We start from the raw sequence: 17819 nt of genomic DNA on the forward strand, positions 1-17819 counted from the left end.
TGAATGCTCTAATGTTTATCATCCATGTATCTTGGGAGTTTGTGAAATGTTACTTTGTATATCCAGTTAAGAGAATTTAATCTGAAATTTAAAATATAGCCTGTTTTGCTCTGTGCCTGCTTGTTGAAAAATCTTACCAGTTCTACCCTTTTCCCCTCATCTTTGTCATCTAAACTGATGCTAAGAATAGTAATGCACTGTTTGAAATGCTTATACATCATCACCTGTGTATACTGAGATATATTGGAACAAGTCTTGAACTCGTTAGATTTGTCTTTAAATGACCCTGTGTGCTTTACTCTCCATCTATATAAATCAGAATCTGTATTGCCTCTTGGTTTTGTGTACTTCCACTGGTTAGCTGGCCTAAGCATCCACAGTACCTGGAAGTCTTAATGAGCTCAGGCAGATAAAAAGCAAGCACTGAATAATGATTTGGGCTTTGGTTTATGGATCTTTGCTATCCAAACATTCTTAAAATTAATCTCTATATAAACGCTCCCCCAAATTAAAGAAGAACATTTCAGTCATGTGGCTGTTTCAAATACACATTGTTTGTACATTCAGATTAAGTTGCACCTTACAGCTGTCTTTGAGAATGGGATTTTACTGCATTATGTATTCTTTCTAAAAACCAGAAAAGGTAAAATCTCATTCTGCCCCAATATTGAGCTCAAATATTTGGTCATGAAAACAATGAAGGGGAAAAAATTTAAAAACTGGTTATTCTGCTGATTAGATATAAATTTCCTTCTGAGATGTCCTTGATACCTGTCAAGCAGTCAGTAGTCCACACCTCATACTTTCTCCAAGAGCCAGGAACTGTCCTGAAGTCTTGTTAAGAAGTCTGTTATTCTCACCTAGGTATAACTTCTCATACCCTCAGTGGCTGAAGCTCATAACTGATCCGAGCACAGAAAAGCATCAGGCATCAGAAAAAATCCATCAAACTGCCTGAAACTGATGCCATGTGAAGGCTGGCCTAGGACAGAGGCTAGATGCAGTTAAAGGGATTTACTGAAAGACCTCAACAGATCCCCCTTGAGCAGTACAAAAGCCCAGCCAGGGCTACACTCAAGATGAACCAAAATGGACAACAGGTCACGAGGTCTCTCCCTTTTATAAGTTCTGCTCCATTTGCATATGGGGGTTAATTGTCCAGTTATAGCTCTAGGTTATGGACTCCCATCCTTCTTGTTTTTCTCTCTTCAGTCCACATTGTTCGTGCTCTTGGGCCTGAAATTTGGGTGGTTGTCCTTGGCCCCAGCCTAGAGAAGGAATTGTTTTGTCTCCCCACTCTGTGACGAGAGCTCACCATCCCATAATATGAAGCTCAGAACTACACACTAAAGCAGTACAGAATCTGAAAAGTATAAAAGCTAAAACCTAGGGCCTCAAAACAAATGAGGATCTCTACAAGGAAGAATTCCAGGTGAGATCTTATAACAAATCTGTATAAGAACAATGTTTTACTCAAATTTATACACTGGAAGTTTCTTTTAGGATGAGATAACCACAATATCAGGAAATTCTGACAAAAGAAGGGAAGCTAAAGCAGATGAAAAATAGCTCACAAATCTCAGCATGCTTTGGTTGATAGGGTAATTTTTTTGGAAACAGTTCTTCAAAATTCTTTCCATTGCAGTTTTCTGAAATGATAGCAAATGGCTGAGTCCTCTTATCTTAGAAATCCCTACAGCAAAAAATTTAGGTTTACATTTTCATGTTTATCCACTAAAATATGTCTAGGATTAGTGATGCACTAAAACAAGCGGTAAAGCTCTCATCACGGTGTTCAGATTGAAATTTGAGACATTACAGGGAATTTCAGGGAAAACTTCCCATTGCCAAAATTTCCTAAGCTGCTTGCAAACAACTGCAAATTTCCATCTAAAACCCCGGTTCTCTTGTATGAGATATTAATCCAGACATTTGCAAATCCACAAAGCTGAGGCTTCTGTCCAATGCAACCACTGTAGTCATACCTCAGATTTGTAATTTTGAGACAGAGCTTCCAGTTTCAAGCTTGTGTGTGCTTACATGAGGGGAATCATTAAATCTTAAAAGACCCTTGCATTCAAAACCATCACTATCAGTCCTGGAAAACAACCCCCCACTGTTCTGTCATTCTGTGTGCTTGCTGATTGCTTCTGTGGCACTTTTGCTTCCAAGTTTCAACCCTAACTCTTGTGAGAAATCAACTGAAATGAATACAACTTAAACTTTGTCTCCGCATGGTTAATTTCTGTTCATACCTCAGGGGCAGATGTAGTGTCCCTCACAATGTCAGCTCTCAAATGTCAATAATCTCGGATCCAGTAATCAGAACTCAAAAATCCATATTCCAGGCTAACGTACAAGGAGACAATTCAGCACATGGTGACACAATAAAACAGACCAGTGCCACTTAAATAATCTCGAGTTCCTAGGAATGCATGCTGTAAGAGTTTAGATATTTACTTTACGCGGCAGTCATCAGGAATCACATGTACCTAGTCTGCACAATAACGATTTTGATTTTTTAAGATTCATCCGGCGCTAATGGCTGGCTGGTGCTAACAGCAGCTGTTCCAAAACACAGGGGCGATAATTGTCAAAACCTGAATTTCAGTCTCTATTATTTTGTCCATTAAAGCACCTTCAATTAAAGCACTAAAGAAGTTCCTAACCTTGGCGTGTTTTACTCCATTTTTCTTCCTCTTTTTCCCTGTGCATTTAATTTTGTATTGAGTTAATTTGTTCTACTTAAACCAGGGTTTACCACAGCAAACGGGTATTCTAAACTCTGCTGGTGTAATCTTTCTCAGACATGCCCAGGACAATCTGCTGAATCAACGTAATCCCTAATCCGCATGCTGTAATCCTGCAGCTGCTCGCTCCGGCCCCGTTACGCAACCCCGGCCTCGGGCCCGGGGCAGAGCGGGGCGAGCGGCGCCGCCGCAGGGCCGGGCCGGGCCGAGCCGGGCCGGGCCGGGCGGGGCGGGGCCGGGCCGGGCGCGGGGGTCGCGGCGCTGCCGCGGGGGGCGGGGCCGGGGGCGCCGCTCGCTCCGGGCTCGTAGTACTCCAGCGCGCGCCGCCCGCCGCCGCGATTGGCCCGGCCGCGCCCGCGTGACGCGCGGCGGGCGCGCGCGCGCCCCCTCCGCTCCCGCGGACCGACCCGCGCGCCGGCCCCGCGTTTCCAAGGCGACCCGGCAGGAACGGCGGGAGGCGCGCGCGGGATCGCGCGCGGGCGGTCCCCGGGTTCCTCCCCGCGCGGCCGCCGGTCCCGCGAGGGGCGCGCGCCGGGCGCTGGCGGCGCGGGTGCCGCGGGCAGCAGGTACGTGCGAGGAGCCCCAGGGACGGAGGGGCGAGCGGGGAGCCCCGGTCCGCGCCGTCCCCCGGCGCGGGCAGCGGGTCTCGGCCGTGCCCGAGCCGCGGGACCGCACCGCGCTCCGGCGCGGGCAGCGGGGTCCGTGCCGTGCCCCGTCGTGGCCGTGCGCGGCTCGGGGATCCTGGTCCCTCCGCCTCCCGGGGCCGCCGCACGCCCCGCCGTCCTCGGGGTCGGGCTGGGCGGCCCGGCGGGCTCCCCGCGCCGCGGTGGCGGGGGCCGCGCTGGCGGGTGAGCCCCTCCGCGGCGGACAAAGTTTGGCGGCGGGCGCCGCCTCCCGCCAACTTGCCGGCGGTGGGGCAGGGGGCCTGAGGGCGCTGTGCCGCGGGCCGGCCTGCGGCGGGCCCGAGCCCCCTCACGCGGGGTCAGCCGAACCGCAGCCCGGCCGGGGCGGTGCGAGGGTCGCGCCCGCCGGTGTTGCGGGGCCGCGGCCGCGGTGTCGCAGCCGGAGCGGCGTTCCGGCGGGGCCGGGGGCGCTCCGGGCGCCTCACGCATCGCGGTCCCCCGGCACCGCTCGCCGGCGTGGCCCGCGCGCCTCCGGACGGGCCCGGCCGGACAACTTCGGGTGTGCGGATCCCGAACAGCCCCGGTAATGCCTGAGCGTGAAAGTTGCCTTCGTCGTCTGTGTGTGTGCAAACCCACCCAACGGTGGTGCCTCAGCAGTGTCTTCACGCCAGAGTACTCTGTATCTGTAAGGTGCTGCATCGCTTCTTGGAAACCCCCTGTCCTGGCGTAGCATCATTGCTTGCTCCAGCGAGAAAAGGAATAGTAGTTTCTTTTCTGGAGTCGAAATACTATTAGAGCGCTCTTTACTAGGGAATTTTCGGTTTGCCTTCCATAAAATGTAATAAACTTAATAGGCCTTTTTTGTTAGATTTGTAGAGGTGAAATCTAAATTGTAGGGACTGATGAGCTGTAACGGGACAGCATGTCACAGTAACTTTTCTTAAAAATAGTAGTACGAGAACGTGCGTGGTTTCAAAGCTTGTTAGTATACTGACGTTAGGGAAAGGTTCTGCTAAGTGTGTCCCCAGAATTTCTTGGTTCTTACATGAAGGTTTAAGAACAAACTGATCTACAAGCTCTGTGTTAGAGCATGCCCCTGACCCCAGTTGTAACAGCTGCAGAAGACTGCATGTGTAAAAGAAGTGAAATGTATAATGGTGTAGGGGTATTTACAGCTGGGAGTGCAGTCAGCAGAGAAGGCTCGTGTGTCGGAGCGCAGGGCACCTCTCACAGGCACATAGTCAGAAAGTGCTGCTCTGCTGTGTGACTCTTAGGAATCCTGCTATTTTTGCAACGCTTAGTACTGGAATTTGTACAAAGAGGGGCAAGCAGCCTCTGTACTTTTAACGTGCTGTAATAACGTTACTAACCAAGTGTGGATTAACTGAAACAATACCGATAATAATTTTTTGATAGCTCCTGTGAAGATGCTGAGAATTCCTGCAGGACACTTGTAAAAGGGTTGTTGCTACCACAGTCACGTTAGGTGGGGGGTTATTGGTCTGTACGAAATAGTAGCACATAGGTGCTTTGCAAGGAGATCCTGCAGTTAGCACTGTGCACCAGGTATCTCGTGTGGTAAAACGTGTGTCTTGATGCTGTGAACAATGTCTGTCTTGTGAGGCAGAAAACTGTGCAGAGAAGGGGAGGAATACTCCTCATTTACAGAGGATATAGGATAAGAAGCCAGTGTGTGCTACTTCAAACGTGTTATGGTTCCTAAATGCTGGGAAGAGTGTGCCCACAGTCGGTGAGGGGATGGTGTGAGTGAGGAGCCCGTTCCCGGAGCAATGCATGTACTCATCTTACTCGTTCCTCTGTGTTTCTGAACAAAGTGGAGTTTTTGCAGCTCTGTCCTGATGCAAAATTGTTTAGGGCAAGATGCTGGTTTTGCCTGAAGGGTGAAAAGAGGTGGAAGTTGCACACAAATTGAGATGTGGTTATCAGGTAATAATTACGCTAAAGACAGCAGTGGACAGCAAGGACGAGAAGCAAGAGTACACATCTGCTATTTCAGCGACAGAACTGGAGCAGTAGGTAAGATAAAGATCTGAACTTGGACTGCTTTATGAAAAGGCCAGTAAGAAAATTAAGATGTGAGCTACGTATGCTTGCAGTATGAGTACAAGTGCAAGCCTGCTACTCAGCTGAAGTATTTTCAGATCTTGACTGACAGCATAAATGCAGAACATACCAGTGTAGCTGTCTCCCCTCTCACTGTGCCTGTTCCCAAGGGTTAGCTGGATGTAAGTGTGATTACAGTTCTGAAGGTGCCCTGTACAAGATGCCTACAGCTCATGATGCTTTGCCTCTCCTGGCTCCCAGTGCTGTAGTGCTGTTACACCAAGGTGGGTTCAGTGGTGGCTCCCCAGGCCTGGCTGCCTGCAGCTTGCTGTTTGTCTCGGCTGGGCTCTCACTGCCCAGCCCCGCGCTGCAGTGAGGTTGCAGCACAGATCGCTTTAGCACGGCGGGACAGGGCTCACCAAGTCTCCAGCAGGATGGAGTGCATGGTTTCCGTGTTCCTGCCTGTGATTAGGTCCACATTGGGAGGAGAAACTCCACGGCCCTGCGAGATCCTGACATGACTGAAATTTACCTGCATCATCAGTATTTTAAATTAGTTGCATTACCTGGCAATAGCACAAGAATTAATTGAATTGTGTTATGCAGGACAAAACTGCACCTTTTATCAGAGCAGCAAATGGGGTGTTACTTCAGTTCCAGTGGTGCTCAGCTAAACTGCTTCCTGGACAATGGGATTAACTAAGAGAAAAAGTACTTTATCCCTGTGAGCACTGCAGAACTAATATTGACATAGGAGACTGAGCTGGAGTCCTTTCTGCTGCATGTGTTAACATCTGAAGTGTCCAATAAATGCCATTTGAAGAATCTACATTGCTAGTTGGTATATGAGAGGAGCACTGAGGTTTGGTTCATCCTTTTTCTCTCCTCTAGAGAGAAATCACTGCTTCTAGAGCGATTCTGTATGCTGCTGAAGGGTATTTGCCACACTCTTGTTAGGTCCAGTAATATGAGGATAAGTCTGGAATCAGTGGTGTTGGAAAATGGGGAGTCTTGGATTTTTGACTTGTAAAAAAATTCTGAACTTTTGGGAGTATTTTTGTAGTAGGTGGATATGAGCATACTTGGTGAAATGCCATTTTCAAGAGAAGAAGAGTAAAAAAATAGTAAAAGGTTGGCTTCTTACTGCTCTGGGGTAGAACTTTGCTGTTGTTCGTTCTTTGGCTCTAGAGGTTTCTGTCCAAGGTGAATTGAAACCATTTTTTCCCCAAATTTATAGCTGGTGTGTTGAGGGCAGCAGCAGGGTTACCTCAGTCTGTCATATTTCAGCCCACCCATTTGCTGGGCTTAGGATTTGGTGTGCCAAGTTGATGTATTAGGGTTTAATTCTTAACTTTGTTATAAGGTCCCAGTGGAGCCTGTTGCCTCCATGTAACCCCATTGAAATCACTGGGTTTGCATGAATAGAGTGAAGTCAGGCCTTGTAAATTCAAGTAGCAGTGGAGGTTTTCTGATGATTCTTGTTGATAATGTTTACCAAGTAAGCATTATAAAATGCAACATCAGCCTATTTCCTGGTTTATTCCTCCGTCTCACTTGCATTTTATCATGTTCTAGAGTTCAGTGTTGCTTTGATGTGTTTCAGCCAGAATTTCTTTGGGGCAATTTTTGTATCTTTCCTTGCATCTGTAAAGCACCCTGCGTGCCTATAGCATTACACACAAATGAAACTACCTTTGAAAATGAATGTTCAAACCCATTGGTTGCAGAGTTAGACCTGTAAGTCAGCAAATACCTGATGTGGGGTTGGGCAGCTGCAGTTCTCTGTGTGAGCCCCCCTGCTCAGTGAATGAGGCAATGATTTGCAGGAAGAGCAGTGTGTGATCCTCATAGCTGAGAGGAGGATTACTGCAAACGGAGCTGGAGTAATGGGCTGTTCTAAACTGGTGCCTCCGAATTTTCAAGAGCTTTACTTTCAGCTCAAATAACCTTCCTGCAAATTAGTTTCTAACGTGGAACCTCTTGGTATTGGGAGGCTTAGCCCCTTTTGTGTGTTTGTTTGGTTTGGGTTTTATTTTGTAAAATTACACTATATGGAGGTATAAACTTCCCTTGTTGACTTTAAAAAAATCCCTAAATGGGATTTGAGCCCTCAGTGGTGAGTTCTAATTCAGGTAATTGCCTTATTTTGGGAGGTTGTTACTGGATGAATGGGGAAAGGACCTTTGGGTCTGTGCTTTGTGTAGGGGAACAGGTGAAGTCTGACCTGTTTCATCCTCCTTTCTGCTCTGTGTCCTGCCTCTGCTTTTTAGCCTCAGCAGCCTGTCAGTGCTCACAGCTCACTTGCCACTGTTCTGTCAGAGGTACCAGGTGCCCAGCCCTTTGTACAGGGAGTTTGTGTCCATTTGGATTGCCTTTTGAGAGGCCACCTTTTTTAATACTTGATTAAAAAAGCAAGCAGGCATAGGAAAACAGTTCAACTTGAATGGATTGCTGTGAGACAAAGTTCATCTCTGCTGTTCCAGGGAACTTCAAAGGCTGCCTGCAGACAAGGCAAGTGTCAGTGCTTCTCAAAAAAGTTGTGAAAGTCTTTGTAGTGGAAAGTGTTATGTGTCTGATATTTAAGTGTGCCTACCAGGTTTTTCCACTAATAGAAAATGAAAATTCGTGCATAAAAATAGCAAAATACAAGTTTTATTGAAGTTAGTGGGACTTGTACTGTTAAATTATTTTATAATTCTTCCTTCAATGCTTTTGTTCAAGTTTAACAAATAATTTCTTACAGAAAAGCAGTCATTTGGACTACCAGTCAATTTAGCTGATGGTACAAATGTAAAGAAAGCTCTTCTTTGAGTGAACTAAAGAGCTCCTGTCTGTAATAATTAAAGTTAGCAAAAATACAGGATGTAAACATGAGGCATGTGGTGTGTCTCAGCAAGCAGTGCATAATTTTTCTCTGTATATAATAGCTGCCTGCATTTTACAGCCCAGATGTAGTAAATAATTGCATTTTTATCTGGAATGATAAAAGTAGACAGCTTTGGAAGCAGTTTTTAATAGGAAAGGGAGATACGGTCAAAGTTCAAGTGTTAATTGCACAAATGTATTTAAAAAAAGCCAATCTGAGCTTCTTGTTCATATTTGTTGCTTTTCTTCTGTTACCAGCTGCCACATCCAGAAATCTGAATGCTCTCTTTTTTTTTCAGTCATAAGAAGAAGGACTTTGGGAGCAGGGGCAGTAGTGTAATTACATAGATATGTTTAACTTGGAAAGGTGTTATTTTTAGAACTAGCTCAAAAGGGCAGGTACTCCTTGGAGACATTCTAATATGGCCAGATTGTCTCCTCCAACTAAAGAGCAGTACAGGACACGGGCAGCATCAAGGTTTACTTAAAAGTTTTTGACGCATGTTATCTCTGGGCAAAAAAAAATAAAATTGAGAGGAGGCTGCAGAGTGGGCACAACTTCTGAGCCTCTGGGCCCTTGGTGCTTCATTACAGAGTGCAGGCTCCGTGGGGGGAAGTCCTTGTTCCCTTCCTTTCTCAGGGCCGTGTGCTGGTTGTCTTCCCCTGCTGGTGCCCTGGCTCCTCTCAGGAGTGCAGCCCTGCTGGAGCCCAGGTGAGCTCCCTCCCTCCCTCCCTCCCTCCAAGCAGGGCTGTGCTGGGGACAGCAGCTGCTCTGAGCTGCCCTGATCGCTGCTCCCCTGAATCTCCATCCTCAGCTGCCAGGAGCAGGGGAGTTGGTACTTGCTCCTGGTAGGAAGGGCTGTGCAGATGAATTAATGGGCACACTGCAGAGGTATTTTTCTCCCTACTCTCTGTACTTTTTTTGTGGTTCTGTTTGCTCACTTTTCCACCTCTGAGCAAAGGGGAGCATATGGCAGTGTGCTGTCCATCTGGTTGCCACTTACTGTGAAATCATTATGCAGGCAAATTTGGCCCCATCTTGAATTTCTTAGGTAGGAGAAACTGTTACTAGAATGACAGCTGAAGTGTTTGTACTGAGCTGTATATGTGAATTAAGCACAGAATGAACACAAAAGGCTCTTTCTGAATATTATCAATCTCCTACATTAAATAAACCCCAACTTGTGCTATGCTAGTATTTAAAGCCAGTAAGGCTGGGATCCTCATTGTGAGCAGTAGACTCTTCAAGTACAGATAAAAAACAAGTCCCATCCTAGAGGATTTGCAGTCTAAATACATTTTAATGAGGATATAGTGAATGGTGATAGGTGCTTAGGAGCCCCTTAGTTATAGAGATAATACTGGATGTATGTCATGAAAAATTCCGTTGGCATTTTTGCACCCCAGCACAAGCTTGTCATGTAGTGTCTTGAAATGTATAGCAGATGTTAATTCAGGTCTGTGCATTTTGGGTATACCCAGGTATTTCTTGTTTACCTGCATATCAAGGATCAGCACTGGTAAAGAGAAGTCTTACTGTCTTTGGGACCATAAGCACATGTACATTTTTGTTATCACATTTCACATTGCAAACACTGAAATAGCAATAACCTAGCTTTCCTCTAGTTATCTAAAGGAGTACCACTGAAAAAAAAACAAGTTGATGTTTATGCTGTAATATTCTGATACCTTATCTGCAGACAAGAGTACCTGTGAAAGTAGTTTGTAAATTCAATTTATTTTACAGTTAGGAGGGTTAACTACATTTTCTATTGCATAAGTCAAGAGCTTGTTTCTCATGTAGCCACATGGAAAAGCCTCTATTTTTTTAAAATTGGAACAGGTGGCTACACAAGTAGAAGATAAGTCAGAAGAAAGTAACAATCTGAAACAATCTTCCTTGCTGTTTAGATCAGGGATCCTCACTTTTGATTGTTACATGCATATTTATTATATTGTACAACTGCAGTGATTCCACTGTGATATGTGATATGAAAGTGCTTGTGGACTGGAAAGAAGAGTTTTGTCTTTGTGGAGGAGAGTGGCCAGAGTTTCTTCACTGCATTCTTTAAAGTTTTCATTTTGTTTTGAATAGAAGTGCAGTCAAGTTTTTAAATATTGTAAGTATTGAGATTTTTTGCCTTTTTTTTCCTACAAGAGTCTACTTAAAGGCCTGTAGATAGCTTTCTGAAAAACTTTTGTTCTGTACTGCATCATGCAATGGGAAAAGTTCATTTTAAGTTTCAAAAAAATATTCCGAAGTTTGAGATTTACTTCGAAGGAGCTGTTTTTGAGCAGATATTCTCTGCATTAGTATGTCTTCCAAGTATTTTAAAATGGGAATTCAACCCTCAGTACACAGCAGTGAAACTAGACTGACAGTGGGAATTCTGAGTAGATTTGGGGAGGAGGAAGTATTTCATGGCTTCTGTTGAAGTCTGTGGGGGAGAGCTGTGGCCTGTCTGCTGGTGATCTGCAGCCAGCACTGGGGGAGCTGGCTCTGCTCAATCCCTGCTGAGCTACCTTGCACTGCCTTGGTGAATGACTTGTGCCCTGCAGAATTGTTTTCCAGTTCAAAAGAAGAAGAAATAAAAAAGGAGGGGTAGCACAGAAAAATCCAAAGCTTTTCTTTTAGCCCCAGTTTTTTAGCTCAGAGCATTGGAGAGTATTTCTGAGTAGTGGTTGGGGTGTTTAAATGCATGGTGTCATATGACTTGTACTGAAGTTTTCTGAAATACATTTTATTTCAGAGTTCGTTGTGGGATAAATCTGTGATGAATCTAAATGTTACATGCTGAGTGAGATTCATGGACACCTTCACCAAACTTGTCTCCCTGCTATTGTTTTTTAATGTGAAAATGAGACAGAATTCCTTTAGTTGGTTGCTTCTCATGAGATAGAAGTAACTGGTAAGGCAGTTTCTCTCTGCTTTAGAAGTCAGAATAGTCACCTTAGTGACTCCTGAGACTGACATTTGAAAAAGATTATATTTAGTTAAAGATTCTAAAGCGTTTTAGTTTAATGATACTGGCCATCTTCCTGCATCTAATTTTCTGCTGTAGAAAATGAAGTAACTGTTGTGCAGGTAAAAAGCCATGGTTCTAGCTGAGGAAGAGACTATAACAGTTGTCTTGAAGTGCTGGTTTTAGGCTGGTACCCAGGCTTCATTTCCTGCCAGAAGGCAGGAGTTTTGATGTGTAAATGAAGGTATTCTTTGAAATGCTGGGAAGGCCTGGTGCCAGGCAAAGGGTTCCCTCCAGAGCCCAAGGAATAGGAGCTCAGGGACTGTTACAACCCTTTGAATCTCGAGCTATGGACTGTCCAGTTGTAAGGGTGATGTTTGGTTTATTTTTTAATTACATTCTCTTTTGATTAAAAATGCTCAGCAGCAGCTCCCGTGTGCTTTTCTGAAATTTGGGAGTGATGGAAAGAAACTTGGAGTTTTTTCCATTAGCAGTTGGATATTTTACCCAATCTGACTGCAGCACTTCATTCTGAAGCATAGATAGGCTTGTTGCTTTGAAGAACTTCTTTCAGTATAAGATGATTTCCCTTTTTCAGGGGGAAAGGACTGCAGCCCAAGTAGCTGGTAGCCTGCCAAGGCCCAAATCTGAAAGCACTGGGTATAGTGAACTAGCAAGCAAAGACTAATTGGTTATTTGTTGGAAGCATTTGCAAATGCAGCCAGGTCTGTCTCTGAGTGCCCAGGCAACTGGAAGCAGCTGGGATGTGACTGATGTTTGCTGGGTTAAATGATGTGAGTGCATCTCTGGTGAGAAGGGTTCCACAGCCTCCTTAGGAGCACTGCTAGCTGTTGGCTTGATGGACTGAGTGAACAGTGAAGTCAGCCAGCTTTTTCTGCTTCGTGCCTCCAGATAAGGATTAAGGTACGTGGGACAAATTGACTGGGAAAGACAGGTTTGCACAGTGCATTTTGTCAAGAGAGGGAGGACTTTATACCCTCGTGCCTGTGTGTTTCACAAGCTTTAAAAATCACTTTTAAACATACTCCCTTTTTGTTGGTGGCTGTGTGGGGCGGGGGCTTTCTCTCCTGGTGATGTCTAATGAAATGAAATACTTATCTTGGTTATAATGCTACCATAAGGCAATGCCAAGTGTTCTTTCCTAGAATGAAGGTAGAGAAAAAGGAAGGCCAGTGGTCAAAATATGAAGTTATAAAATGGAGGATTCGATATTGCAAGAAAAACTGATAGCAGTGGTACTTTCCTTCCCTAGATGGTCATGTGATTTTGGGGCTTTTACTGGCTGTGTTTAAATGGTTTAGCAAAGCACCTCAGTCTGAAAAAGGCTGTTTTTCTCTTAGTTTCACTGAGTATATAAAGCATACTGCACGAACAACATTTGGCAGAAGAGAAGCAAAATGTATCTGAAACCTTTAATTACATACTGTAGGCAGCACTGTCTAGGTCAGAAGGCACCATATTATCAAATAATGTATTACAGGTATTCAGAACTTGCACAGTAGCTTGATTATTCAGTGAATAATTGGTCTTTGTTAAGCAGATAATGGTATTGTTTGCATTCAGAGCCTAGATTTGCAGTATATTATATAGAATATTTGTATTTTAAATCATCTGTTATCCAGCTGATGTAAGAACTAAATAGAACAGAGTTCAGTAAAAGCTTCTGGGATGGTAGACTGCCTCTTCTGCAGTGCATGTCTCACTGACTGTCTCATACCTGCAGTTCTGAAGGTGTTGGAGAGATTTTTTTTGTTTATTGAATTTAATTTTGTATGGGTGTTTGCAGCAATGCTTGGGACCATATAGACTGTTTAAACGTAGACAGTATTACAAACCAAACCAAACAGAAAATGCCCAGAAGAATAAAACAGTTTGGAAGCTTTCCGACCTGCTGGTGGGCATAAAGGGAAGTGAAGAACAAGAGTATGATTGCAGGCAAATAGGATTTATGAGAGAAATGCCATGTCTTTCTGTGTCACACACCACACCTTATTTTGCTTATCTAGAGGAGAGAGAGTATTTCTGCTGTATGAATATTTACTTATGCTTTTTAATCCTTAACGATCCCAAGGTGTAATATGAAATTATTGACTGCAGTGTCAATAGCTGGTAATTTTTATGGTCAGAATATGAGCTCAGGTAAGTTTGCAGGTTCCTTGGGCATTCATTTCTGTAAGCTTGTGCTTGGAGGTGACTGTCCACTTGGGAGAATCCCCAGTGCTACAGTACTCTGTTTTGTACAGCTGGGGAGCAGGTGATGATGAACAGACCTTTCTCGTCTGGGTTTTGTCTTACTTTCTTTTTCCCAAGATGCAGTTTAAAAGAAAAGCAGTAAGGTGATAAAATTACTGCCTTAAAGGACAACAAAAGTGATCAAACCCACCCGAAGTAATATTTTTTTATGAAGTGCAGGGTAGTCAGCTAATCAAACCACATATTCTCTATCTGTGACTGTTTAGCCTGCAGAAGATCAACCTGCCTTGCAGTAGGGAAGTTGTATTTTCCATATGAGCTGAATACCCATTTGAGCTGTGATCAGCACTCTGCCTTCCCTGAGGAGATGGCAGTGATTTTAGCATTTATCATACATAAAGGAATCTGTCTTGCTCTATATGTCTGCCAAAAGACATGTGAAAAATAGAGACCAAGGCAGCAGCATCCATGATCTCAGAAACCCCTCAGACAACAAGACTGATGGTGAGTTAAGGAAATCACTTCTCCCCATATTATATGAACCCCATATTTAGCCACAGCAATAGCTTTGAGTTGGGTTGGTTTAGAAGCCTATCTGTAAAGGAATCTGCTAGCAGAATATTGGCTGAAAGGTTTGTGTAGTGCATGAAGCTGTTGACCTGTGCTGCAGACACATGAACCTCCAGGTGAAAACAAATTCTTGTTCACACCAGAAATTGAGTACCTGGATAGAGTGCTGTGGCTTACATTTAAAATGGTTGCTTGACAATTCAGTGACCTAGTGGGCAAGAGTTGGAGTTTTGGTGTTCAAGGAGAAATTGTAGTGCATACAATTGTTTTACTAAAAGCAAGGAGTTTGTCTGGGTTATTTAGGATTGAAGAAATCACAGAATGTAATGCATGTTCTGCTATCATCAAGCAGCCCTGTGTCTGAAGCAGAGACATAAAACCAAGGGCAGAAGTTTTATTCAGGGAAGGAAAGATGGAGCAGAGTTAAGTTGCAAAGCACTTTTTTCATGGAAAAGCACTGAATATTAGAATTTTGCTTCAGTCCTCTGCTCTGTAACATGCTAGCAGAAATGATGGATTGGTGATTCTTCTGACTTGGCAAGATTAGGGCTGCTCCCTGGAAAATGCAGCAGAGGAGCCTCAGAGGCTGCTCTGGGTATGCTCCCAGATTTGTGTGCCTTTGCAAGGAAGGGAGAGACAAAGGACTTGCAAGCCAAGCTCAAAATAAAAAATGGTGTGTAAGAGGTGCCATACATGACCTGTTTTTCAGTGTCTCTGCTAAGGGCAATGGAGCTGCATAGTATGTAATTTCTAATGATTTTTCATTGTATCAAGCTAAACATTCCATTCCTTTTTCCCTCTAAGGACTGAACTATGAGCATTCTTGTGATTCCAGCAAGGGCAGGTCTGTATGGAGCAGCAGCAGCTGCTGGACCTGTGAGCTGGACCAAGCTGCTTCCCTTCTTGCCTGTCGTGGTGTGTGGTGTCAAAGGTGTTCCAGTTGCTAATTGCTAATTTAAAATCCAGATGAAAGGATGGATGGCAACATTTGTATGTCCATAGCTAGAGTTTCTGTATCCCCTGTGCAAGGAGTATGGCAGTGTTTTCAAGCTGAGATTTTTGTCAGTTTTGATAGTTTTGTGTTTGTTTTGGTGCATGGATAAGCATGTTTAAATTAGTTTTCATCTTCTTTCTGAGATACAGTTTTGTATTTATATAATAATTTATAACTGATTTTTATAAGTTATATATTATACAGCTGAAGTGTTAGAGGAAATCATTCAGGCATGGGTTTTTAATGAAATAAGATCGAGTAACACTGTCCACTATTACAATTTATTTACCTAGAAAATCCTACTATGTTTTATCCTTAAATAAGGAGGTAAGCTCTCTTTCCCTTCTCCAGTTTTCACAAATTTCAACACTGTATCTGCTGACAAAGTGAGTAGGTGGGGTTAAGAAAAGCATTTCAGCCAGGTGGACTTCTTGTCATTATCTATAATGTGTGTATGCACATGTGGATCCTCTAATTTTTCTGCCTTCTGAGCTCTCATTAAGTTCATCCTGCTGCAGAGCTTTGAGTTTGATTTGTACTTTCCACCAAGCTGTCTTTGGGATAGCCTCTTATCCCATTGATTTGCTGTGATATTTTTATGCTAACTGTAGGAAAAGGAGATGTTTAAGGAGAAATATTTAAAGAATTTCAAATGTGCTTTTCGTCTTCTGGACACAAGCTGGGACAACAAAGAGGAGAAAAGTCAGCACAGTGTGACCAGCCGTCTCTGTAAGTTGTCAGTGGAGCAGAGTTTGAGAACATCTGGACTGTGAAATGCACCTCTTGAACTTTCATTGATTGTTCCTTAGGCTGCCAGCCAGGAAGTGTATTTTTAGATACTTGCAGCAAATTTTATTGCATGTGAGCAAATGCCAGATCCATAGTTCATCAGCTGCTGTTTTACAGTAAGTAGGGAAAATGGATTTGGGTTTAAGTTAAATAGTTAATTTTGTGCTGCATTGCAGAGTGCAGTTTGTGCAGCTGTACCTGAGTTTGCTTTAAACTGGGCAGTGGCAACTAGTCCCAAAGCCCAGCACAAACTGTGGTAATCCTGAGTGCTAATCCAGAGAGGAAAGCTCTTGGCCTGGACTCAGTAAAGCAATCTTTTCTTTCACTTAGCCATGGCCTCTGAAAACAGAGATGGGAGAGATGTGTCTGTGTGTTTTGTTTTTATGGCTCACCATATATTTTCTCCAGAACAAAGGGAGGCATATCAGTTTGATGGAAGGTGAATGGGTTGACCCCTTGTACGAGTGAAATGTGATGCATGCTACAGTTACAAAGCATGCTGGAGTACAACTATTCCTTCAGATTTTGAAACGAGGCTCGGGTTCTTGTTAAAAGCAGGAGAAAATAATTCTGCCCTCCAGCTGTGTGCTCAGCCTGCAGCAGTGGGCAGGGCATTGGTGAAATGTAAGTAAAGTGTGGGGATGCCTGATCTGATCTCATCCCAGTGGCTGCCTTGGTCCCATCACATTCCTGAAGGATTCTGCTCTTGGTTGAGGGTGAACTGTATTTTGGCCTGCCTGTGTTTTTGCCTTTTGGATGCTGCCTGACACTACTGCTGAGTGGCATCTCACTTCCTTTGGACATCTCTCTGTTTTGTAGAAGAGCGTTTCCAACATTACTGCCTCTTGAAATTACTTGTTAATGAAATATCTTGTCAATATCTTCCTGTCAAGACAGAAATTTTCCTATCCTGAAGCACTCCCTGTTTCTCAAGCTGTCTGTCCTGCAGTTTCTCCTGAAAGGCCCTCAGTTCAGCATCAGTGTGGTAGGTCCATTAAACCAGCCTCTGTTGATAAGCTGTATAATCTACACTTGTTCCAAACGGTGTGATCTTATTACTGCAAACAATGCCTCCGATTAGATTCAGTGCTTTGGAGCAGGGGTTCTGTCACTTCAAAAACCACATTCTAAATCACCTAACGTGTCTCTAAGTAGCATGTGAATAACTAAAGTATGGGCTAACTTTCTTGTGTTCATTTCCGTGTTTCATTTCTGTTCATTTCAAAATCTTTGGATTCTGGTTGTCCTTTCCCATCTGGGGCTGCAGTGGAGTTTGCAGTGGATTTTGTCAGCTCTCAGTGAGAGCAGATGCCTGGGACCATCTGAAAGCTTTCTACCCTCCACTGTTCATAACCTGTCAATTGTTAACATTGTTTTGAAAGTGTATGTTTTGAGTGAGAACAATTATACAAGGGAATGTTTTACCAAGGACCAGTGTTTTGGAGCTATGAAGATGAGAAATGAAGGCTCACGAGATATTGCCCCTTTAAGTCCTGTATTGATCTTTGCAGCAGATTGTCTCATTTCTAGTGCTTGGTTTTACAGTGACAGGTGCAGTAAATCTCTCACCTGATGCCAGCATCATCTTAATACCTCACAGATATTCTTGGTTTATTGGAAAATTTCTATTGATTTGGATTTTTATATTTCTGATTCAAATAAGATTTCAAGAGCAATAAATTATATTTTTGGAATATTTTCCATATGTATCTAAAAAAACCTCAACAACCTACACTTCCAGTACTTGAGGCTTTTCTTTCTATTGGAAAGTGGCAGGATTTTTATCAACAGAATGCTAGACCAGAAGTCAGAAACTTGAATACTGATCCAGATATTAGCATCTGTTTCCTATGTGATCTTGGGCTTTGTGTTTAGTGAGGTAGTATGTTTTCAGCTATGATTTCAGTATGTTTTCAGTAGCTTTCCTCAGCCTTCTGTTGAAGGTGCTGGGGAGTCTTCAGCTGAGTTTGATAGATTGTTTAGCAGA

General features: G+C 43.8%; 2 protein-coding genes across 3 annotated transcripts in view; one reads left to right on the forward strand and one right to left on the reverse strand.

The window, feature by feature from the left end:
* NRG4 (neuregulin 4) overlaps positions 1-17819 on the reverse strand; it is a 46905-nt gene that overhangs the window by 18493 nt on the left and 10593 nt on the right. The gene's annotated exons all lie outside the window — the stretch shown is intronic.
* Positions 3160-17819, forward strand: part of TMEM266 (transmembrane protein 266) — an 86810-nt gene continuing 72150 nt past the window's right edge. The window contains exon 1 of the mRNA XM_059857883.1: positions 3160-3316. The gene's annotated coding sequence lies outside the window, so the exon portion shown is untranslated. The remainder of the gene's footprint in view (positions 3317-17819) is intronic.

This window comes from Haemorhous mexicanus, chromosome 13 (genome assembly GCF_027477595.1).
Source record: "Haemorhous mexicanus isolate bHaeMex1 chromosome 13, bHaeMex1.pri, whole genome shotgun sequence".
NCBI classification, from domain to species: Eukaryota; Metazoa; Chordata; class Aves; order Passeriformes; family Fringillidae; genus Haemorhous; species Haemorhous mexicanus.